This window comes from Gopherus flavomarginatus, chromosome 4 (assembly GCF_025201925.1).
Source record: "Gopherus flavomarginatus isolate rGopFla2 chromosome 4, rGopFla2.mat.asm, whole genome shotgun sequence".
In the NCBI taxonomy this organism is placed as follows: Eukaryota; Metazoa; Chordata; order Testudines; family Testudinidae; genus Gopherus; species Gopherus flavomarginatus.
The window spans coordinates 54,526,257-54,550,768 of record NC_066620.1 but is presented as its reverse complement, the minus strand read 5'-3'; the positions used below and the strand labels follow the sequence as shown (position 1 = coordinate 54,550,768).

General features: G+C 44.9%; 1 protein-coding gene across 7 annotated transcripts in view; it reads right to left on the bottom strand.

Annotated features, from left to right (window-relative positions):
- The window catches only part of DISP1 (dispatched RND transporter family member 1), a 181,513-nt gene extending 175,027 nt beyond the window's left edge, over positions 1-6,486 (bottom strand). For 5 of the 7 annotated variants that reach the window (XM_050948409.1, XM_050948419.1, XM_050948411.1 and 2 more), the window contains exon 1: positions 6,125-6,331. The gene's annotated coding sequence lies outside the window, so the exon portion shown is untranslated. Of the gene's footprint in view, positions 1-6,124; positions 6,332-6,378 lie in introns of those variants that run through there. The other 2 variants (XM_050948414.1, XM_050948412.1) reach the window with 2 other exon arrangements.
- Positions 6,487-24,512: the final 18,026 nt, after the last annotated feature.

Genomic DNA, 24,512 nt, shown 5'->3' with positions numbered 1-24,512 from the left:
TGTAGTTAGATAATAGATTGCTGTTTAATATAGTGTGTCATAATTTAAAGCTGTTTTTCAGCTTTGTTTCAGTTGAATGTTCACTTCTGCTTGTTACATAATAGATTAATAAAAACCTTCATATGGAGTTGATGACAGTTCATTTTACACAGAAAATTATGTTGGCATTAATTGACAGGGCTTTATAAACAAATGTAGGCAAAGACAGTAGGCGCAATAGGGGCTGCTGGCTCTGTTGCACTTCCACTACCCATAAGCTGCACTGAACTGAACAAAAGACTTCAAACCCCCTCCTCTCCAGGAATTAGTAGCTGGATGTACCGCTGCACAATCCAGGCCCGAGCCGTCAAATAAGAGCAACAGGCATCCCTGATAATACCGTCCCGGCTGTTTGCATTTTGTATTGGATGCTTTGCTGGTTGCTCAAATCATTGAGCAAGTCTCTGCACCTCAGCCTCCCACCCGTCACACTAAGGCTTTCTCCTTTATTCTCACAAATACTGTACAAAATACAACATGATGCTATAATCACTGATGTGTTTTTCTGTTGCTTCCAACCTATTCAACAAATAGCACCAACTCCCTTTGAAACAATGTAAAACTTTAGAGCCTACAAGTCCACTCACTTCTACTTCTTGTTATGCCACTCAGGCAAACACATTTGTTTACATTTCCAGAATATAGAACAGGGGTCGGCAACCTATGGCACGTGTGCCAAAGACGGCACACAAGCCAATTTTTAATGGCACGCTGGAGCCCGCTAGGACTCCAGCATGCCATTAAAAATCCTGCCCAGCCCGGCCCACTCTCCTCTGCCCTCTGCTCCCCCTGCAGGGGCAGGGAGCAGAAGCATAGCCATGCACACAGGGTGGGCAAATGGCCCCACTCTCCTGGCACAGCAAGCCGCGGGGTCCGCGCTTCCGGGCCGGAGCGCCAGGCCAAGCGCAGCAAGCTGCCGGGCACTCTCCTGCCTTCTCCTCTCCCCTGGAGCCCTGCTGCCACGTGCAGCACTCTGGGGGTTGGAGCTGCGCGCTCCCGCTGGGCAGCGTTTGGCTCCGCGGGGAGGCAGACACGCTTCCTGCTCAACTGGAGCTCTTCCGCCACCACACGCAGCGCTCTGAGGGCCAGGGCTGTGCTCTCCCGCGGGGCAGCGTGTCTGGCTCTGCGTGGAGCCTCACGGTAAAGGGCCCAGGGCTGGGGGGGCTGGATAAGGGGTGGGATCCCGGGGGGGTGGCTAGGGGCAGGAGCCTCTGGAGGGGACAGTAAGGGAGCAGGGGGGGTTGGATGGGGCATGGGAGTCCTAGGGTTTGTGATGGTGCAGGGGGTGGACAGGGGTCAGGGCAGTCAGGGGACTGGGAGCAAGGAGGGTCCTGGGGGGGGCAATTAGGGTGGGAGATCTCTGGAGAGGGTGGACAGGGGACAAGGAGTTGGGGGAGCTGTATGAGTTGGGAGTTCTGGGGGTCCTGTCAGGAGGCAGGGGTGTTGAGAGGGGTTGAGGCAGGCAGGGAGTGGGGGGGGGGTTGGATGGGTTGGGAGTTCTGGGGGTCCTGTCGGGGGCGGAGAGCGGTTGGATTGGGCATGGGAGTCCTAGGGGTCTGTTTGAGGATAGGGGTGTGGATAAGGGTCGGGGTAGTCAGGGGACAGGTAGGGGGTAGGGTCCAGTCCGGGGACAAGGAACAGGGAGGTTTAGATAGGGGGTGGGGTCCTGGGGGGCAGTTGGGGGCAGAGGTCCCAGGAGGGGGTAGTCAGGGGACAAGGAGTAGCGGGGTTGGGAGTTCTTAAGGGGCAGTCACCCAGCTCTCTCCCCCGAGCCCTGACCCCCCACACACACACACCACGTCCTCTGCCCTGAGCCCTGCACACACCCCAGGCCCCTGCCCTGAGCCCTGTACCTCCCTCATACACACCCAGTTCTCTGCTTGACTCCTTCATCCCTCCGCCCCCCACAACCCTAGCCCTGACTCTGGCACCCCCACCCATACCTAGCCCCCACTCTGCCCTGACTCCAGCCCGCCCCCAGCCCTCTGGGTCCTGGCTGCTGGCCCCGCACAGCCCGCTACTGGTCTGGGGTCCTGGCTGACAGACCCTTGCCAGCCGGGGTCCTGGTCGCAGGCCTCGCTCAGCCCGCTGCCGGCCTAGGCAAACAGAACCCCAGGCCAGCAGCAGGCTGAGCAGCCCAGCAGCATAAGATCAACATTTTAATTTCATTTTAAATGAAGCTTCTTAAACATTTTGAAAACCTTGTTTATCTTACAATACAACACTAGTTTAGTTATATAATATATAGACTTATAGAGAGAGACCTTCTAAAAAACATTAAAATGTATTACTGGCACGCGAAACCTTAAATTAGAGTGAATAAATGAAGACTCGGCACACTGCTTCTGAAAGGTTGCCAATCCCTGATATAGAATCATAGGGTTGGAAGGGACCTCATCTAGTTCAACCCCCTGCTCAAAGCAGGATCAATCCCCAGACAGATTTTTACCCTAATTCCCTAAATAGCCCCCTCAAGGACTGAACTCACAACCTTGGGTTTAGCAGGCCAATGCTCAAACCACTGAGCTATACCTCCCAACATAATGCTGCCTGCTTCTTGTTTACAATGTCACCCGAAAGTGAGAACAGGCATTCGCATGGCACTGTTGTAGCCGGCGTCACAAGATATTTACATGCCAGATATGCTACAGATTCATATGTCCCTTGATGTTTCAACCACCATTCCAGAGGACGTGTCCATGCTGATGAAGGGTTCTGCTCGATAACAATCCAAAGCAGTGTGGACCAATGCATGCTCATTTTCATCATCGGAGTCAGAGGCCATCAGCAGAAGGTTGATTTTCTTTTTATTGGTGGCTTGGGTTCTGTAGTTTCCACATCAGAGTGTTGCTCTTTTAAGACTTCTGAAAGCATGCTCCACACCTCATCCCTCTCAGATTTTGGAAGGCACTTCAGATTCTTAAATCTTGGGTTGAGTGCTGTAGCTATCTTTAAAAATTTCACACTGGTATCTTCTTTGCATTTTGTCAAATTTGCAGTGAAAATGTTCTTAGAACTAACAACATGCTGGGTCATCACCCGAGACTGCTATAACACGAAATATATGCCAACAATTCTCCCCCAAGGAGTTCAGTCACAAATTTAATTAACACATTTTTTAACAAGTGTCATCAGCATGAAAGCATGTTCTCTGGAATGATGACCGAAGCATGGAGAGGCATCTGGCACACAAATATCTTGCAACACCAGCTATAACAATGCTATGTGAATGTCTGTTCTCACTTTCAGGTGCATTGTAATTAAGAAGTGGGCAGCATTAACTCCCATAAATATAAACAAGCTTGTTTCTCTTAGTGATTGGCTGAACAAGAAGTAGGACTGAGTGGATTTGTAGACTAAAGTTTTACACTGTTTTGTTTTTGAGTGGAGTTACATAATTAAAAAACCCCTACATTTGTAAGTTGCGCTTTCATGATAAAGACATTGCACTACAGTACTTCTATAAGGTGAATTGAAAAATACTATTTCTTTTGTTTACAAATATTTGAACTGTAAAAATGATAAAAAATAACACAAGTGAGACCTGTACACTTTGTATTCTGTGTTGTAACTGAAATCGATTATATTTGAAAATGTAGAAAAACATGCCAAAATATTTAATAAATTTCAATTGGTATTCTATTGTTTAACATTGTGATCAATTGCAATTTTTTTTAGTTGTGATTAATTTTTTGAGTTAATCGAGTGAGTTAACTGTGATTAATTGACAGCCCTAATTTAAAGTGATGCATGTGTGAGAGTACTGTAGTCCCATTGACAGCCCAGGTGCTTAGCCTGTTGGCATTTGCTGGTCTAGTGCTTGTAGCAGTATTTTTGACATAACTAAAGATGTTAACCTGCTTTACAACTTGTATCTAGAACAGCAGTGCAGTGTTTCAGAGAAAAATTACTTATATACCTAATGGCTAATATAAGATTCCCCTCTGTCCCCGCCAAGAGTCTAGGAACAATAGGAATCCCAGCACCCTTTCCCTTCCTCTTCTCAGCAGAGGAAGGGCAGGAGAACAGGTTGTTATTTTCTTCAGGACATCATCCTTTAACAGTGCCCCTACTCCATCTTTCATGTTTGCCCCTGACTAGCAGGTGCCTGAAGTTTTTAAGCCCTGCTTTTACACATGAGAAGGATGTCATGAGAAACTATTACACAAGAGATATTACACAAGAGAAGTTTCTAAATGAAGCAGCCTGCCAAATTATATACAGTTTCTAATTCCTTCATGCAGCCTCAGAATCACATCATGTCCTAGAATACAAACTGGGGAAAAGGATCAGGAGGTAGCCATGTTAGTCTATACCCACAACTTGTTTGGGGGGGAAAGGAGAATAACTTTTCAAAATATAACCAGCATCCAAGAGCATGTTCAAGTCTCATCAGATTTCAGTACTATCCATGTTAATATGAATGCTGAAAACTAAATTCTTAATGTACACACATATTTAGGAATGAATGCAAAGATCAAGTCATTTCTTATGCATGGCTTTTTAGATAAGGGACAGAAGAATGAACCAAGGCTATTCATTTAGCACTGCTTTAAATATAGTAACATTTGCTGTGTCCTATCTCAGGCCCAGGTGGTTTTCAGGTAAGTCCCCCCCGACCCCACCCCCATTGCCTGACAAGCACTAAGTATTCAGTACTTTGCAAATACACTAGAGGTCTCCATCACTCCTATCAGTGACTAACTTGATGCTAGAATCACTGCAAAGACAGAAATACTACTTTTCCTACAATGAGTTTTCCTACAGCAGTGACAGCCCCAGTTAAAGAATCAGTATCAGACAGCAAATATGAAAAATCAGGAGAGGGGATAGAAGGTAATAGGAGCCTATATGAGAAAAAGACCCAAAAAATCAGGACTGTTCTTATAAAATCGGGACATCTGATCACCCTAAGTATCAGAGGCATTGCTAATGTCTTCCCAAGCTAGAATTTCAACCTATTTGGGAAGAAGGTTACAAAAGGACGAGGAGACTAGACAAAAGATTGGAAAATCTTATCAATAGGACACTATCCACGGAAAATCTCTCTCACAAGTACTTCTAAATCCATGACAAACCCAAGTACCCTAGTGTTATTACCGGTACTGAGATGGGGGACAAAGGGAGAAGAGATCTGATAAGCCCGAGGCCATCCCTATTGCCACCCCAAGTCTAGAGGCACTTGCACCTACACATGAAACAGATACTCCAACACACACAATGAAGGAGCCATGAAGCCAACAAAACACCACATAAGCAGCAACGAATCCTGTGGCACTTTATAGACTAACACGTTTTGGAGCATGAGCTTTCATGGGTGAATACTGACAAAGTGGGTATTCACCCACAAAAGTTCATGCTCCAATACGTCTGTTAGTCTATAAGGTGCCACAGGACTCTTTGCTGCTTTTACAGATCCAGACTAACACGGCTACCCCTCTGATACTTGAAACCACCACGTGCCGGTTTCGAGACACGTCCCCACACGTTGCTTACACAGCTGCCTACACGCCGTTGCTACAAGAAACACCCGGGGTTGTGTCCGGGTTCCTGGCCCGGGAACAGGGCGGGGGGACGCTCTCAAGCTCAGCTCGGAGCCGAACTCGCTGTCACGGGGCGGGGTGACCAGTCACGGCACAGCCACCTCCCTCCCCTCGGCCCGGCTGCCCCCACGCAGGGACCGGAGCGGGGCACATCCCACACCGGGCAGCGAGTCACGCGCGGCGGAATAACCCCCCCACACCCCCGTGCCCACGAAACAGGAGCCGGGGGAACTGGGCAGCTCGGCCAGGCCTACGCCAGGCAGGGCTCAGGGCCAGCCCGCCCCCGACCCGCCGCAGCGGGGCAGCCGGCTCGGACAGCCCTGGCCCCACCACAGCGAGGCGGCGAGGGCAGCCCGGCGAGACCCACCCCCGAGAAGAGCCCCCGGGGAGCGAGTGCGAGTGGTGATTCCCTCCCTGCGGGCAACGCAGCCGAGGGGGCGGGGTCGGTCTCACAGCCCCCCCGGGCGGGGGCGGGGTGCACCCGGCTTCTGCCCGGTGCGGGGCCCTCCGGGGGGGGCGGGGCCCGCCTTTCTCTCTCTTACCCCCGCCCCACGCCGCGGTTGTCTCTGGGCGGCAGGAAGCGGGTGAGCGGCCCCGGTAGCGTCCCCAGCGCGGCGCAGTTACCATGGGACGGGCGCTCTCTCTCCGGAAGTCACTGCCGGGAACGGGGAGGGAGGGATGCGCGGCGAGCCGCCATCTTGAGTGTGGCGCGGCGGGGTCTCTCGCCCATGGGCTCTGGCGGGGCCGGCCCGCCGCGCACGGGGTGTGATGCCGCAGCCCGCCCGCCGGTCCTGACCTGTGCTCAGGAAGGTGCCGCGGAGCAGCCCCGAGGGCCCAGCAGACTAGGGGTGTTCGGGCTGTGAGCTACAGCAGCGGCGCCTCCCTGGCTCCCGGGGTTCCAGGCAGTAACACAACCCACAGCGTGACTGTACATAGCCCTGCACCTAGAGTCCCCCGGCCCAAGAGCGTTTTGTCAGAGTATTTTAATTGTTAGCTTCCCCCAGCGCACTTCCTTGTTTGGGGCTAGAGGAGAAGGGCATTAGGATTAGCTGAAGGACAGCAGGGTAGTCCGCTGGTTAGAAAAGAAAAGGAATCAGGACTCTTGCGTTCATTTACTGTGATCGTAGGGAAGTCAAATAAACTCTTTATGCTTCTGTTTCACAAACAGTCAAGTAAGGCCTCAAAGAAATCCTGCGAGGATTAATATATTCAACAAGCAGGTTTGCCAGGCTCTTTGAGATCCTTCAATGAAGGGTGCTACATAGAGTATTGGTGATCAGGCCCACTGCCTCCTAACCATCCTCTCCTGGCCTGGGGTCATCCTACAGCCAGCCTGCCTCATTTCCCTCACCTTCCCCCAAAGGGCTTCTTAATTTCCATACCCTCTTGTCCACTCACAACATCCTTTCTGGAGGTCTGGGTTTATTCAGATAAAATATACTCAAATAAAATTCAAACTGCTGAAACACAATCCATTCATTTTAGCTTCTTATCAGATCACTCCCCAGCCTTTCCCTCCTGTAGCCTCAACCTCCCACACCTCAGGACTCTATGCTGGAAACTGATCACTTCTAACAGTCTCTGATCATTGTGCTCCCAGGCCTTCCCTGCTTTAGTAAGCTACTCCCAGAGCCTACCTGGCTGAGTTCAGCTTCCTAGCCCAAACCTAGTCAGGGTTTCCCACTGGAGTCTAGTACTCACTAGGTTCTAGCTTCAAAACTCCACTGACGTCAGGATCCTTGCTATAGTAGCCTTTCTCTTTCTTTGTAATTTTCTGCTGATTTAAAAAGGTCCAACCCAGGTGTGCCTTTTGACTGAGTAATCAGTACTTCCAGCCTTTAAGAGTCAAGCTACCCTGTTGTTCAATGGTATTGTTGGCTTTGCTGATGGTGTTTCTTATCTTTGCTTACTGACATACTACTGATCAGTTATTTCAAGACTGCATGTGCCTGAGATATTTCAGTTTGGTTAACAAGTTTTTCATAGTACTCACACTTACTGTAAAGATAGCAAATAGCACTGAATGTATGTTGCCATGTCAGATTACAAACAGCAGTTGACTTTGAGGGGTTTTAGACATTTCAAGTGCAAACAGTGAAATGGGAAGAGGAGTGTGGGGCTCTGTTCCTTAATGGCTTTTGGAGGCTGTTCATTGAGTTGCTCTTCAAGAGAGTCTCTTTAGTTAAACAGCATCCCAGCAACACTAGGAATGAAAGCAACATTTACAGAAGTAATAATACTAGTTTCTAAACCAAGATTGGGCCTTAACCTACAGATAGTGTAAGTAGGATACCTAGGAATACACTTTTTTAGACTTGTTTCATTGATCTAAACTGGTGATTTATGGGCTTAAATGGGTGAATAAACCAGAAGAAACCATCGCTATAATTTTCTGCAATAGGCACTCAAGTGCAGTGCAGTCCAAACTACATCTTTCAAAAAGTAAGGCATGCAGGACATGACTTGTATGTTGATAATGTAATTGACATTTTCTGTCATTTAATCTTAGGAGCAATTGCTGTAACCAGATGCCACAGTTCAGTCACTTATTGGTTAGATTCATGTAATTGTGTGACAGCTATACAAACAAAGATCTGGAAGAAGGTTTGTTTCTTTAGCTTCTGGACTGTGAGTCTGAAACAAGAGCTGAATTTTCCTTGGCCAAGAGGCCGGTGTAAATCCAAAAATATTGTCAATTTATATTTTGAGATGCTGGAAAAAGAGATGGTGCAATTATGCAGCCCGTAGAATACACAGAAGTGGATACTGTTTTCTTTAACTCTATAAATTACACTGGTCTACAATTTTTGAGAAGTTGTCTGCTTCAGAGATAAAATGTGATATTTATTATGTATTTTGATGTGCTGAATTCAAATATGACAATTAAAACAACTGATTGGCTACTGTTTCTAAGATATTTAAGTTTTTACATTTTATGTCTATGTATATTGTATAGATAGTAGAGTTTTAATCATAAATTGTAAACCTAGGTCTTTTCATGTGTTTATGATTGCTTTACATGATAATATTTCACCTGTCCTGTTTATGAAACACTTTAAAAATCAGCAAAAGGGTTATATAAATACAATTTATTAGGAAACAAAAGGCAAAAAACTATTATGTACATAGTTTAATCCTATTCAGTGTCTACTCGGCGCTTCTTGGCTTATCTCTTGTATTCATTAAATGGAGCGTCTCTTGTCACTGTCCAGCAATAGTCTGCAAGCATTGATGGGCTCCATTTGCCCTGATAGCCTGCCAGGAGATTCCACTGCTGTAGTCTGGAGCCCAAGAGCTCTGTCTTACTCTTGGGTAGTTCCAAATCCCTGACTAGGTCATTCAGTTCACCTTGTGTTATGAGGTGTGGTTCAGAGGAGGAGGATGGGAGAAAATGTGGGTCCTGTGACATAGATGGTTCAGGACCAGAAGTTTCATCCTCTTCCTCTTCCTCATCTGACTCAAGTGAGAATGATTCTCGTGCATCAGGAACCGGCAGCCCTTCTCCATGGGGTACTGGCCATATAGCTGATGGAATGTTTGGATAATGCACAGTCCACTTTTTCATCTTTGACACACCTTTCCCAACTGGAGGCACCATGCAGAAGTAACAATTGCTGGTATGATCTGTTGGCTCTCTCCAAATCATTGGTACTGCAAAAAGCATAGATTTCCTTTTCCTGTTCAACCACTGGCGAAGATTTGTTGCACAAGTGTTGCAGCATTTGTGTGGGGCCCACCTCTTGTCCTGATCTCCAATTTTGCAGCCAAAATAAAGGTGATAGGCCTTCTTAACCATAGTGGTTATACTGTGCTTTTGTGATGCAAAAGTCACTTCACCACAAACATAGCAGAAGTTATCTGCACTGTTCACACAAGTACGAGGCATCTCTGCTCACTTTGGCTAAACAGAAATGTGTCCCTTTGCAAAATCAAACACTGACAAATAAGAGAGCACTACACTGTATGATTTCTAGAGCTGATATAGGGCAATTTGTTCAGTAGAGTGATGTAAGCTTCATTATGATTGCATCATCCATGACTTCTAGGAATAACATGATGCAATTCATATCATGTATGATGCAATACCAGCTTCAGATTGCATCATTCATTGTTTTGCCTAAAAAGCAAGTACTGTCCAAACCCAGTCATAGATTTATTCATAGATCCAGTCAAAGATGTATTTTAGTCATTTCTGGTTTAAATTGAGATCCCTTCCCTTTATAACTCACTTATCCTCCGCCATTCCCAAGTCAAGGGTCGTATATACTGACCCAATAGCATATCTTGAAAACTAGAGCCAATCAACAATTTTAAGCATCGTTTTCATTCTCAGTGACCCAGAATTAGTAAAGTTGGACTACATTTATTTCAGAAGCATTTTGGCTGTAGAGCAGTGTTACAAGTATTTCTGAGATACATGTTAGAGATAAACAGACATTTATAGCAATGTGTGGAATTAACGAGGGGAATTAGAGTCACATAAACAGAAGTTATACCACATCTGGTATTAAAATTACTGTTTTCAATTTAAAGATATTTGTAAAGTACAGCTATGTTTTCAAAAGAAAATATCTTGGGGGTGGGGAGGAGGCTCTGCCCTGGGAACGGTAGGGAGCTGTTAGAGGAGTTGTTGCAAGTGTGGTGGTAGGGGGAGAGAAATAGGCTGGGCTCCCCATAACCACTCCACCAGCAACCACGCTGGAATGGTTCATGACCCCAATGGTCTAACCACATGAGGCAGGAACTACTTCATCCTAGGGGGCTGAGGAAACAGCAGGAAGAGAGAGAACCATACTGGGCTCCCTCAAGTCACCCCTCTTGACCATTGTACGTGGCTCCAGCAGTCAATCCCTCCGACTGGGGCACCACATGGGGTAGATACCCCACCCTCCTGGAACGGGGGAGAAAGAGAGACAGGTCAGTCTCCGCCATCCACCTCTGGACCCAGTACACAGTCTCTGGGCTAACAGCCTTCTCTTGCTGCCTGCTAATGTGAGTTCTGAAGCTAAACTTGTTCTGCAATACTGAAGATTCAGTGTGCATTATGTGGGGGTTGTTTCATTGCACAGAATAGAAGTTGTTTTAAAACTTTTTCCTTTTTTTAAATAAAAAATACATAAACTACACTACATAAAAAACTACACTAGAAGAACATGACTTAGACTGCAAAGTCAAACACTACAAATGTTAAGCAATGCCAGATTTGCAGTTGTCCATGCAATCTTAGTTTAGCCTCCTTGTACATATGCCTTATGACAAAGTCTTTAATTACATGGTTAGATACTGTTTTTTCCGTAGGACCCCTCCTTCATTCAGTGCACACAATGGTCACACAAGAGGGCAGAGCTTAGATTGCACTGACCTCTATAAATCAAACTACGTTTCCCAGACCTGAAGAAGAGCTCAGTGTAAGCTCAAAAGCTTGTCTCTCACTCACCAACAGAAATTGGTCCAATAAAAGGTATTGCCTCACTCACCTTGTCTCTCTAATATCCATAAATCTGGCGTTTCCAAATTAAGTGCTTGACTTTATAACTTAAAGTTCTTTTGACATATTTTTGTATGTTATATATTAATAGACGGTATGCAGTGTTGTAGCCATGTTGGTCCCAGGATATTAGAGAGACAAGGTCGGTGAGGTAATATCTTTTATTGGGCCAGCTTCTGTCAGTGAGAGAGACAAGCTTTCGAGCTACACAGAACTCTTCTTCAGGTCTGGGAAAGGTACTAAGGCCATGTCTACACTAGCGAGCTTACAGTGGCACAGCTGCTGTAAGATCACTGTGCAGCTGCTGTGTTGATATAGTGCTATGCACACTACCACTTATGCCGGCAAAACTTTGTGTTTTTCATACCCTGGAGTGACATAAATTTTGCCAACATAAGTGGTAGTGTAGACATAATCCAAGAGTGGCATGCTAAACTATCTGTTCCATCTTGTATTTAGCTGTAAGTAGTTAGCATATATTCTAAGGGACCATTCAAGGTGAAGTGGCCTGTTAACATATGACTACAGGGGGTTTAATGGGCCACTTCACCTTGAATGATCCCTTAGAATATACACTCTCTGTTTCATCTTGTGTTTTAGCAGCGGGCATGGCTATACTAGAGAGTTTACAGTATCATGCTGCTGCGCCGCTGTAAGCTCTCTGTAATGGTTCTAAGCCAATGTGAGAGAGCTCTCCCATTGGCTTAATTAATCCACCCCCAACGAGAGGCAGTAGCTATGTCAGCGGGAGAAGCTCTCCCACCACTATGGTGCTGTCCACACCGGGGCTTAGCTTGGTGTAACATATGTCATTCAGGTTAGTTTATTCACACCCCTAAGCGATATAAGTTATGCCGACATAAGCTGTAGTGTAGACATAACATCAGTATCTTTCCCAGATCTGAAGAATTACTCTGTGTAGCTCAAAAGCTTGTCTCTCTCACCAACAGAAGCTGGTCCAATAAAATATATTAACTCACCTATCTTGTCTCATATTTTCATAGAGTTTAAGGCCAGAAGGGACCACCAGATCATCTAGCCTGACCTTCTGTATATAATAGGCTGTTAAATTTCACCCTGTTGCACCTGTTGTTGAGCCCAGTAACTTGTGTTTGACATACTAGTCATTAAGTTAAGCAAATAAAACTTTGAATACCTTTGGGAAGTAGAATTGCTGCAGAAGAAAGTTACGTTTTAATGTAGTCACTTTTTGGGGTGGAGCTACACTTGAAGAGTGTGGAGGTAAATTAGAAAAAGCAAGTGAATTTAGAAAGCCATAATTCAATTAATTTGAGGTGAATAAGGAGAATTCCAGTTTTGTCTGGTTCTACAGAAACTTTGCCCACCAAAGCTTCTCAGAAGGATAACCAGTTACATCATGAGTACAATGTTTCATTCGCTAATTACAGCCAGAGGATGGGATGGTGTTACTCTCAGATCTTCCTAGATGCCTCCAGCTTTTCCTACAGATTGGAGTCTGTTTCCCCCTACCTATCACAATCATTTTAATAGATTATGTAATTCTCATTGCCTTTTCACTAAACTCAGTTAAGTGTATCTAGTGACTATAACTTGGGCTTCAGTGTCTTTCTGTTGCTAACTCTTTGTGGCAGAACACGTCACATTTTTGGAAATTTAAAAGGGTCTGTTAAGAAATATCTATCTCCTATCAGACAGTGCCATCTAGTGACTAGATGTAGAAACGGATATAAGTATATTGTAACTAATGAAGCTTCTTGTCAGATAAATAAGTAGTTTCAGGATAAATAAGTAACATTTTGGAAATTAATGAGTTTTAAAAATTGAGTTTATCATTGTAAGTTAATAGCATTTTGGCAGACACAAAAATGTTATGCTTGTGCATACAATATGTTGCTCATATGGGGATCATCAATGGGTAGTAACATTTACTTATTTAGATTTTTATGGCACTAATTTCTGACACTGACACTGCAATATTTGAAACCCATTCTAGTAATTTATCAAATGTGTATATAAATAATTTCCTTCTGGCTCCACCATTATCAGCAGGGCCAGTGCAACCATTTAGGCAGACTAGGCGGTTGCCTAGGGCGCCAAGATTTGAGGGCGCCAAAAAGCGCCCTCAAATTTTTTTTTAAATGGTTGAGCAGCCGTTGCTGCTGGGACAGAGAGGGAGTCTGAGCTGCCGCAGTCATGCCTGCACAACCGCCCGCAGGCACCACTTATCACTGTTTGAAATGTTCAGTGTCCCCCTTAGAAATGCTAACAAGCTTATTCAGCGAAGTTTTGATGTACTTGATAAATGATATTAGATCGTCAATTAGGCATCAACGAGATAATTTAAGAGTAAATGTCTTTTTGTTTGAAGTACCACTGAACACTAATCTGTCCATTGTCCCCTCCCTCCTGTGTTACTGCTTGAAGCAGAATCCTGGGTAACAGTAATGGGGATGCTGGATAAACCTTTTAAAATATTTCCCCTTTATAATGCCACATTTTTAATACAATTTTAAAATTAGATCCCATAATTTCAAGGCATCAATTTCCCCGTTTAGACAATTAAATTGCAATTGTCGGCATGAACATCATTTTAAAGCTGGGTTTTGAAAATCTAATTTAACTTCAAAAATTAATGACCAAAAGATAGGCACGTGAAGTAAGGTAAAAGTAATTAACCGAGGGTCTAGCATTCACTCCCAACACCGCAAAAGAGCTGAGGGATTTCCAAAGAACTCCGACACCACTACAGTGTATCATTCAAACGTGAGAACATAGTTACTACAGATAATAAATAATAAGTTACCTGGGTTGGAAATAGATCTTTGTGGAAGGGAAAGCAGGAAACTTGTCTTTTTGATTACAGAATTATTTTGCTTCTGGATCCATTAAAATCATAACCGATTTTTTGGGGGAGGGGATGTGGGGAAGAAACTCTTTTCTCTACTAGGTTTGTTTATAGGCAGCTGAAAAGAAAAGTTAACCGGCTTTGCACAGAACTGAAACCTAAAGGTCTCTCCTCCCTCCTTCTCTACTCTGACCCCTCTGGGCTATTCCAAGTTAATTGTCATCTAATTGCCCAGTAAAGAAAGAGATAGTGGCAGCAATTAGGCATAGCCCCCACCAGTTCAGGAGTCATTAACACAGTACAAAGATATGCTGCATGCTTTCCGTGCACCCAGGCCTAATGAGGGACTGGGGGCAAGAGGAGCAGGGCGGGGTGAGCCCGTAGGGAGTGAGCTGCAGAGAGCAAATGCCCAGGAAGCTGAGAGGGCAAGGGGCTGCAGGGGCGTCCCCACTGCTATTTAATCCCGCAGTGGTACCTCTCCATGGGACAGAGCCGGTTCCTCACAGAAGCTTCTGTCCAACAGCTCTTCCTTCTGCAGCTGCTCTTTGTGCTCCAGCTCCATCCATGGCAGCTGAACCCCCTGTCCTGACTGTAGGCAACCCCTCATCCCTCGCCCTGCCTCCAGTCAGCCCCACACCCCTTGCCCTGCCCACAGCCAGCCTCACACCCCCTGCCCTGTCTCTAGCCAGCCCCATACCCCTGTATCCAGCCAGCCCCTCACCGCCTGCCCGCAGCCAGCCCCGCACCCCCTTCCCTGCCTCAACCAGCCCCGCACCACCTGCCCTGCCCGCAGCCAGCCCCTGCTGCACCCCCTGCCCTGCCTGCAGCCAGCCCCACACCTCCTGCCCTGCCCACAGCCAGCCCCACACCTCCTGTCTCCAGCCACCCCACACCCCCTTCCCTGCCCACAGCCAGCCCCTCACTCCCTGCCCTGCATGCAGCCAGCCCCTGCTGCACTCCTGGCCCTGTCCATAGCCAGCCCCACACCACCTGTCTCCATCCAGCCCCTGCTGCAGCCCCTGCCCTGCCTGCAGCCAGCCCCACACCCCCTGCCCTGCACGCAGCCAGTCCCGCACCTCCTGTCTCCAGCCAACCCCACACCCCATCTCCAACCAGCTTCGCATCCCCTGCCCTGCCTAGAGCCAGCCAGCCCCACACCCTGTCAGGTTATTCAATTATTTTCATTAAATATGTAGGCTAAATAATGAAATTAATAAATTTTCAAGCCGAATATGTATTAATTCTAATGAACAATGCCACATTATGCAGTATTCATTTTTGAAAGTTTATAATAAGCAATACTCTGGGGGGAGGGGTGGGGGCAGAGGGCGCAAGGTGGAAGTTTCACCTAGGGCGCAAAATATCCTTGCACCGGCCCTGATTATCAGTAATTAAGCAACCTTTTCCATAGCAGAGGCAACAATCACAAAAGAAACCCACCACATCAAGCCTGTCACCAAACTTCACCCTGAAGCCCCTGAAAAGATTGGGGTTGTCAAAGGCCCAACCCAAGGCTTTATTGCACATATAGGCCCTAAACTAGTCTAGAAGAAGTTGCTTATACATGTTAATGTCCTCATAATGATCTCATTTCATCTGGCCATACTCTGCCAATCCCTCATTCTGCACTACTTCTATTGTTGTGCCGCACCCCAGGCTGCCCTTTTATGCCTGACATAAAATGCTGCCATTCTCTCTTCATTCAAATCCCTCCATAAAATACAATTCTTACTCCGTTCCCCCCCTGACCTAGCACACCTAACTTGTATGTGCTGCTACACGCACAATACCAGGGGCCTTAGTTTTCTCTATTTCTTTCCCTGCAGCAACTCCCAGCTGCTGTCCCCATCCCCAGTCCTATTTCATCCACTAAATGACCAGCAATGAAACAGGGGTCGTGAGGCTACTACATAGGGGGTTGCGAGCTGTCAGCCTCCACCCCAAACCCCGCTTTGCCTCCAGCATTTACAATGGTGTTAAATATATTAAAAAGTGTTTTTAATTTATAAGGGGGGAGGGTCACACTCAGAGTCTTGCTATGTGAAAGGGGTCACCAGTACAAAAGTTTGAGAACCACTGCACAATACTTTCTATTTTCTAGTTAAACCACTCTGATAAAATTCCACTGGTGAGCCAAGGGACTGTATCCAATTGTATTGTTCTGCTTCTCCATTTAGATTCTGATCTCCATAGGTAGAGGCCATGTCTTCCTGCGGCTTTTATGGCACCACACATAGAATAAGAATTTAACAAATAATAATATGTATTTAAAAGCAACAATAAAAGGATATTATTTATCCTGTACCTTATGGTTGCATTCAGCATTAATCAATGGGAAAAGATGCTCCCCTTTCAGCCCAAAGCTATTTCTGCTCTTTTCCCCCTTTTTTCTTCCCCACGTTCCTTTCTTGTTTCTCTCTGCACCTTAGCTGAGGTTATGTCTACACTACCACCTATGTCATTCAGGGATATGAACAAGCCACCCCCTGAAGGCTATAAGTTACACTGACCTAAGCGCCAGTGTGGGCAGCGCTATGTCCGTGGGAGAGCTTCTTCCGCGGACATAACTACTGCCGCTCATTGGGGGTGATTAAGTTGACGGAAGAGAGCTCGCCCATCAGCTTAGAGTGGCTACACTTGAGAACTTGCAGTGGCACTACTGCATCAGTGCAGCCATTGTGCTGCTGTGGTGCTTCAGTATAGCCACTCACTGCAGAGATGGGAGAGATCCTCCCATTGTTCTAGTTAATCCACCTCCCCACAAATTAGTAGCTAGGTTGACAGAAGAATTATCCCGATGACCTAGTGCTGTCTACACCGGGGGGGTGGGGGTGGTGGTGGAGGTTAGATCAGCTTAACTACATCGCTCAGGGGTGTAGTTTTGTCACGCTCCTAAGCGACGTAGATGGGTATACTTAACTTTTTATTGTAGTCCCCTGGCCTTAGTTTTCTCTATTTCTTTCCCTGCAGCAACTCCCAGCTGCTGTCCCCATCCCCAGTCCTATTTCATCCACTAAATGACCAGCAATGAAACAGTTCATGCTTACATGAAAGTGTCCTTGTTGGACCTTAGCATTAACACTTCATCGAGATTACTTGGTGGGAGAATCTGAAGATGTTCATACCTCCAAGCCTCATTGTTTCAAGCTGGCTGCAGACTCAGGAAGACAACACTACTTTGTTTACCCTTGGTTATATTTAGAAAGAAGGTTCTCTCTCTGACCATAAGGCCTAGTAACTTCTTTTTTATTTAAATTTTAAATTCCAAACATTATATGGGTCCCACGTAGCCTGCACACCAAGCGTTGACACCACTGACACAAAGGGAGAGTCCCTACCCTGAAGAGTTGATTAAGATATTAAACATGAATGTATTAAATAAATGAAGAGAGAGGATGAAGGTAAAAATGAAAGGAACACTTGGCTCCATCAGTAGCTTTGTCAATAATTAGATCATCTCAATGCAAAAAAAAATTAATGATAAGAAATAAAAACCAAAATAGATTTCACTAATGGCTGCTGGCCCCCGGCCTAGCCATGGAAGAAAAAGTCATTATCATTTGAGTTACTCTGGTTACAAAAAATAGACTACAAGGTGCACAGCTACTCTGATTCCAGTGGGAATTTAATTTAATTAGTGTCTAATTTCAGATCACACTTCTGGCAGCTGTGTTTATTGCACATTCTTTAAAGCCAGAAATTAGCATGCATTGAAGTTACTATCAAAGCTCATTTATCCATATGTCTACATCCTGCCGGCTTATAGCAATCTGGGCTTGTGTGTTTATTTAGCACTTTATTCAAGTTACAGTAAATAAGATTTAGTAGATATTCTGGGTTTGTCACAGTATTTAGTATGGACTTGTTACACTGTCATGTTACAGCCTTCGCTGGAAGTTTGATCAGAGAAATGCTGTTCACTATAGTAGATGGTATATTAATATGGTGGCATATTGGCAACAAGAATATGTTCCGATCTTGGTAACAGCATGCTGTCTCTCACACACACCCCTCTCCTGCACTCTTATTAACAATAAAAGCTCCAGTTGACCTTTCAGTCCTAAAGCTACTGAAAACTTTATGAAACTGTAAGTTGATCACATTGTTGGTCTTTTTAACTTTTTATAGGTTTAGGAGAGAGATGTGCTCTGTAGTGAACTCAGCAGTCCCTGTCATAGCTGCTTGGTCTACATGCCAGCACTTGCAAAGGCACTGTCTGATGAAACAAGGCAGCGTGATAGACAAGGAATTTATATATATTAATTTATGAATATTGATATGGAATAACGGTTTGAATATTGTAAATGACCTAGCCAGTCAGATAAAATTATTGTATAACTATGTTGGGTTATTAGAATTACCTGTATGGATCTAACTTAATAGGGGGTAGTGGGAAAAGCAAACAAGAAAGCAACGCAATATACCTAGATAAGAACACACCAGCACACATTTTAAACTCTGCGACAAACTATCATATCCAAGGATGCTGTCTCCATCAAGTTGCAAGCCTTTTTTTGCCAAAGCTAGGAGCCTTGAAATGAAATAAACACTAAAGAGTTTTAAAGCACTTCTCAAGGGAAGAAAGGACATGTCAGCAGCTGTTCAGGAAGACAGATAGAGAGAGAAAGATGCTGCAGAAGGAGCCTAAGGAAGTTTCCTTTCCCAGATCCAGGGAATGGTAAGACTTAGGGAAAAGTCAGAAATGCTTTCAGTATATTTGTTGTTTAAAGACCCATTTTCTCTTAAATGCTTTTGTTCAGAATAAATAATGCTTTGCTCTAAGGAGGCTGTACACTCCCAGTCCAGTCACTGCTGTCATTGTTCGTGGAGAGAACAAAACTGCAGAGTCTGAGCTTAACTTGCTGTGGTCCGGTTAGTGCCTGGGCACTGCAGCCAAGGCCCAGTCTCGGAGTGGGAGAATTGCATGACTCCACTCAAAGCCAGGTGTCAAGGTTCCTTCCCCACTCTGAACTTTAGGGTACAGATGTGGGGACCTGCATGAGAAGCTCTAAGCTCAATTAACAGCTTAGATCTGGTCTGGCTGCCACCACCCCCAAGCACTCCCTTCCTTGGGCAGCCTTGAGAGACTTCACCAATTTCCTGGTGAACACAAATCCAAACCCCTTGGGTCTTAAAACAAGGATAAATTAGCCATACCCCCCTCCTTTCTCCCACCAACTCCTGGTTGATCCAGATCCAACCCCCTTGGATCTAAAAACAAGGAAAAATCAATCAGGTTAGTTTAAAAAAAGGCTTTTAATTAAAGAAAAGAAAGGTAAAAGAAAACCCTCTGGGAGAGATTAGCATACCAGCTACTCTCACAGACAACAGATTCAAAACACAGAGGATGTTCCCCTGGGCAAAAACTTAATTACACCAATGGAAATACCCAAATACTCAATTTGACTCTTCCTCTAATTGCACAAGACAGGTTACAAAGAAAAAAACATAAACCTATTTATTCCTTTCTAAAACTTACTACTCTGATAAGAGGCTGGTTCCTTGATCTTTTTCACTCTGTCTGAAACTGAAAACTCTGACTAAACAAAGGAAACTTCCCTCCTTCCTTTTGAATCATCTTGTTCCCCCATTGGTTCCTCTGGTCAGGTGTCAGCTAGGCTAGGTGAACTTCTTAACCCTTTACAGGTAAAAGAGGCATTAACCCTTATGTCATAAACAGATAAGTAAGAGTTAATAGAACAAAAGTACTTCATATAATGGCAGAGAGAAAGGAGGGTCAGGGCAAAACTGGGAGGCAAGATCAAACCAGTATCTTAGATGCCTATATACAAATGCGAGAAGTATGGGTAATAAGCAGGAAGAACTGGAAGTGCTAATAAATAAGTACAACTATGACATTGTTGGCATCACTGAAACTTGGTGGGATAATACACATGATTGGAATGTTGGTGCAGATGGGTATAGTTTGCTCAGCAAGGATAGACCGGGGAAAAAGGGAGGAGGTGTTGCCTTATATATTAAAAATGTACACACTTGGACTGAGGTGGAGATGGACATAGGAGACAGAAGTGTTGAGAGTCTCTGGGTTAGGATAAAAGGGGTAAAAAACAAGGGTGATGTCGTGCTAGGAGTCTACTACAGGCCACCTAACCAGGTGGAAGAGGTGGATGAGGCTTTTTTTAAACAACTAACAAAATCATCCAAAGCCCAAGATTTGGTGGTGATGGGGGACTTCAAGTATCCAGATATATGTTGGGAAAATAACACCGCGGGGCACAGACTATCCAATAAGTTCCTCGACTGCATTGCAGACAACATTTTATTTCAGAAGGTTGAGAAAGCTACTAGGGGGGAAGCTGTTCTAGACCTGATTTTAACAAATAGGGAGGAACTCGTTGAGAATTTGAAAGTAGAAGGAAGCTTGGGTGAAAGTGATCATGAAATTATAGAGTTTGCATTTCTAAGGAAGGGTAGAAGGGAGTACAGCAAAATAGAGACAATGGATTTCAGGAAGGTGGATTTTGGTAAGTTCAGAGAGCTGATAGGTAAGGTCCCATGGGAATCAACAGTGAGGGGAAAAACAACTGAGGAGAGTTGGCAGTTTTTCAAAGGGATGCTATTAAGTGCCCAAAAGCTAGCTATTCTGATGGGTAGGAAAGATAGAAAATGTGGCAAAAGACCACCTTGGCTTAACTATGAGATCTTGCATAAATAAAAAGGAGTCATATAAAAAATGGAAACTAGGGCAGATTACAAAGGATGAAAATAGGCAAACAACACAGGAATGCAGGGGCAAGATTAGAAAGGCAAAGGCACAAAATGAGCTCAAACTAGCTATGGGAATAAAGGGAAACAAGAAGACTTTTTATCAATACATTAGAAGCAAGAGGAAGACCAAGGACAGGGTAGGCCCACTGCTCAGTGAGGAGGGAGAAACAGTAACAGGAAACTTGGAAATGGCAGAGATGCTTAATGACTTCTTTGTTTCGGTCTTCACTGAGAAGTCTGAAGGAATGTCTAACATAGTGAATGCTTATGGGAAGGGGGTAAGTTTAGAAGATAAAATAAAAAAAGAGCAAGTTAAAAATCACTTAGAAAAGTTAGATGCCTGCAAGTCACCAGGGCCTGATGAAATGCATCCTCGAATACTCAAGGACTTAATAGAGGAGGTATCTGAGCCTCTAGCTATTATCTTTGGAAAGTCATGGGAGACAGGAGAGATTCCAGAAGACTGGAAAAGGGCAAATATAGTGCCCATCTATAAAAAGGGAAATAAAAACAACCCAGGAAACTACAGACCAATTAGTTTAACTTCTGTGCCAGGTAAGATAATGGAGCAAGTAATTAAATTAAAGAAATCATCTGCAAACACTTGGAAGGTGGTAAGGTGATAGGGAATAGCCAGCATGGAATTGTAAAGAACAAAGCGTGTCAAACCAATCTGATAGCTTTCTTTGATAGGATAATGAGTCTTGTGGATAAGGGAGAAGCGGTGGATGTGGTATACCTAGATTTTAGTAAGTCATTTGATACGGTCTCGCATGATATCCTTATCGATAAACTAGGCATATACAATTTAGATGGGGCTACTATAAGGTGGGTGCATAACTGGCTGGATAACCGTACTCAGAGAGTAGTTATTAATGGCTCCCAATCCTGCTGGAAAGGTATAACAAGTGGGGTTCTGCAGGGGTCTGTTTTGGGACCGGCTCTGTTCAATATCTTCATCAATGACTTAGATGTTGGCATAGAAAGTACGCTTATTAAGTTTGCAGATGATACCAAACTGGGAGGGATTGCAACTGCTTTGGAGGACAGGGTCAAAATTCAAAATGATCTGGACAAATTGGAGAAATGGTCTGAGGTAAACCGGATGAAGTTTAATAAAGACAAATGCAAAGTGCTCCACTTAGGAAGGAACAATCATTTTCACACATACAGAATGGGAAGAGACTGTCTAGGAAAGAATATGGCAGAAAGAGATCTAGGAGTCATAGTGGACCACAAGCTAAATATGAGTGAACAGTGTGATACTGTTGCAAAAAAAGCAAACGTGATTCTGGGATGCATTAACAGGTATGTTGTAAACAAGACACGAGAAGTCATACTTCCGCTCCACTCTGCGCTGGTTAGGCCTCAACTGGAGTATTGTGTTCAGTTCTGGGCACCACATTTCAAGAAAGATGTGGAGAAATTGGAGAGGGTCCAGAGAAGAGCAACAAGAATGATTAAAGGTCTTGAGAACATGACCTATGAAGGAAGGCTGAAAGAATTGGGTTTGTTTAGTTTGGAAAAGAGAAGACTGAAAGGGGACATGATAGCAGTTTTCAGGTATCTAAAAGGGTGTCATCAGGAGGAGGGAGAAAGTTTGTTCACCTTAGCCTCTAATGATAGAACAAGAGGCAATGGGCTTAAACTGCAGCAAGGGAGATTTAGGTTGGACATTAGGAAAAAGTTCCTAACTGTCAGGGTGGTTGAACACTGGAATAAATTGCCTAGGGAGGTTGTGGAATCTCCGTGGAGATATTTAAGAGTAGGTTAGATAAATATCTATCAGGGATGGTCTAGACGATATTTGGTCCTGCCATGAGGGCAAGGGACTGGACTCGATGACCTCTCAAGGTCCCTTCCAGTCCTAGAGTCTATGAATCTATATCTCTTTTGCCTGTAAAGGGTTAACAAGATCAGTGAGCCTGGCTGTCACCTGACAGAGGACCAATCAGGGGACAGGATACTTTCAAATCTTGAGGGAGGAAAGTTTTTGTGTGTGCTGTTAGATTTTGGTTGTTGTTCTCTCTGGGTTCTGAGAGTGACCAGATGTGCAACCAGGTTACTTTCCAATCTCCCTGATACAGGTTCTTATAGATTCAAAATAGTAAGTACTAGGTGATAAAGCGAGTTAGGCTTACGTTTGTTTTTCTTTATTTGCAAATGTGTATTTGACTGGAAGGAGTTCAAATTTGTATTTTGCTGAAAGGATTTTAATTTGTACTTGTATACTTAGGCTGGGAGGGTATTCCCAGTGTCTATAGCTGAAAGACCCTGTAACATATTCCATCTTAAATTTACAAAGATAATTTTTACTGTTTTTTCTTTTCTTGTTTAAGAACCTGATTTTTTTTTTATTCTGGTGTGAGATCCCAGGGGACGGGGTCTGGATTCACCAGGGAATTGGTGGGGAGAAAGGAGGGAAGGGGGAGAGAGAGGTTAATTTCTCTCTGTGTTAGGATTACTTTCTCTCTCAGGGAGAGTCTGGGAGGGGGAGAGAGAAGGAGGGGGGAAGGTGCATTGTCCTCTCTGTTTAAGATTCAAGAAGTTTGAATTACAGTGATCTTCCAGGGTAACCCAGGGAAGGGAAGCCTGGGAGAGGCAACGGTTAGGGAAAGGGTTTACTTTCCTTGTGTTAAGATCCCGAGGGTCTGGGTCTTGGGGGTCCCCGGGCAAGGTTTTGGGGGGACCAGAGTGTACCAGGCACTGGAATTCCTGGTTGGTGGCAGCGCTACAAGTACTAAGCTGGTAATTGAGCTTAGAGGAATTCATGCTGGTACCCCATCTTTTGGACGCTAAGGTTCAGAGTGGGGGTTTATACCATGACACCTTAACTATCTGTTTATGACACCAGGTGACAGCCAGAGGCCTAAAAGCATGAAGGGGATGCACTCGACAAGACCAGAGGTCAGGGGTGCAGTTTGCCTGGGAACTGTGACAGACAGCATAAGCTGTATTAGGCTAGCATGGTTAGGGAGAAATACAGCTTTCTGTCTGCTGTATACAGTAATCTTCACTGAGGTAGTAAATAACTCCTCATCGCTTCATTACAGCTGAGCCTTGTCTCTTCTTTTACACAGGAGATGCTCCAGGCCCAAACAGAAACACCAAATCCAGTTCTCCTTGAATCTTGAGAAAGTCCCAGCTTGGGTCTACATCTGAAAATAACTGTTCTAGCCAGGAATGGAGCTAATGGAGGAACATGTGGGTGTCCAGCAACCCAGTCCCAAATATGTATCTGTAGCGGGATGTGACAAGGAGGCATCACACCTTCCACATTATAAAGTTTGTTGGCACATCAGTGATTGTGTTGGTACACAAAGAAATCCTCCAGAGGGAAACAAAATCAGTTACCAGTATTGTGCGTTCCAGATTTATATTTGTTGTATTGTCCAGAACCACTGTTCTACAAACAAGGCTCAGGACCTGGTATTTATTTGTGGCCTGCTCCTCTCCACATGGTAGGCCCCTGTTGACACACAAACTTTCCAGTGGAAAGAAGGGAGGGGGGGGGAAATGAAGATGTTCTGTGTTATCAAGAGTCTTATAAAGGGGATGAGTGGAGAAGAGGAAATCAGAACTTTTACAGATGAAGTCTGCATAACCCACTAACCTCCTGCCTCACCACACTCAGCATCTTGTTTAACTTGCAATCCTGGATTAAGCTCATACTCTCTGTAACACACTGCTGGGGATACGCAGAACTGTGAGTCACTGTGTTACCTCTCTGCCTCAGCAAGAATGAGTTTTGCTGGCAACCAGTGTGTCAGCTCCCTGCCACACCAGCCTGTGTTCCCAAGTAGCGAACTCCTCAAGGTTCTCCTAGCCCAGACCTTGCCTAGCAAGTAATGATCAGTGAACTCCAGCCCCACAAGCTCCTCAAAGA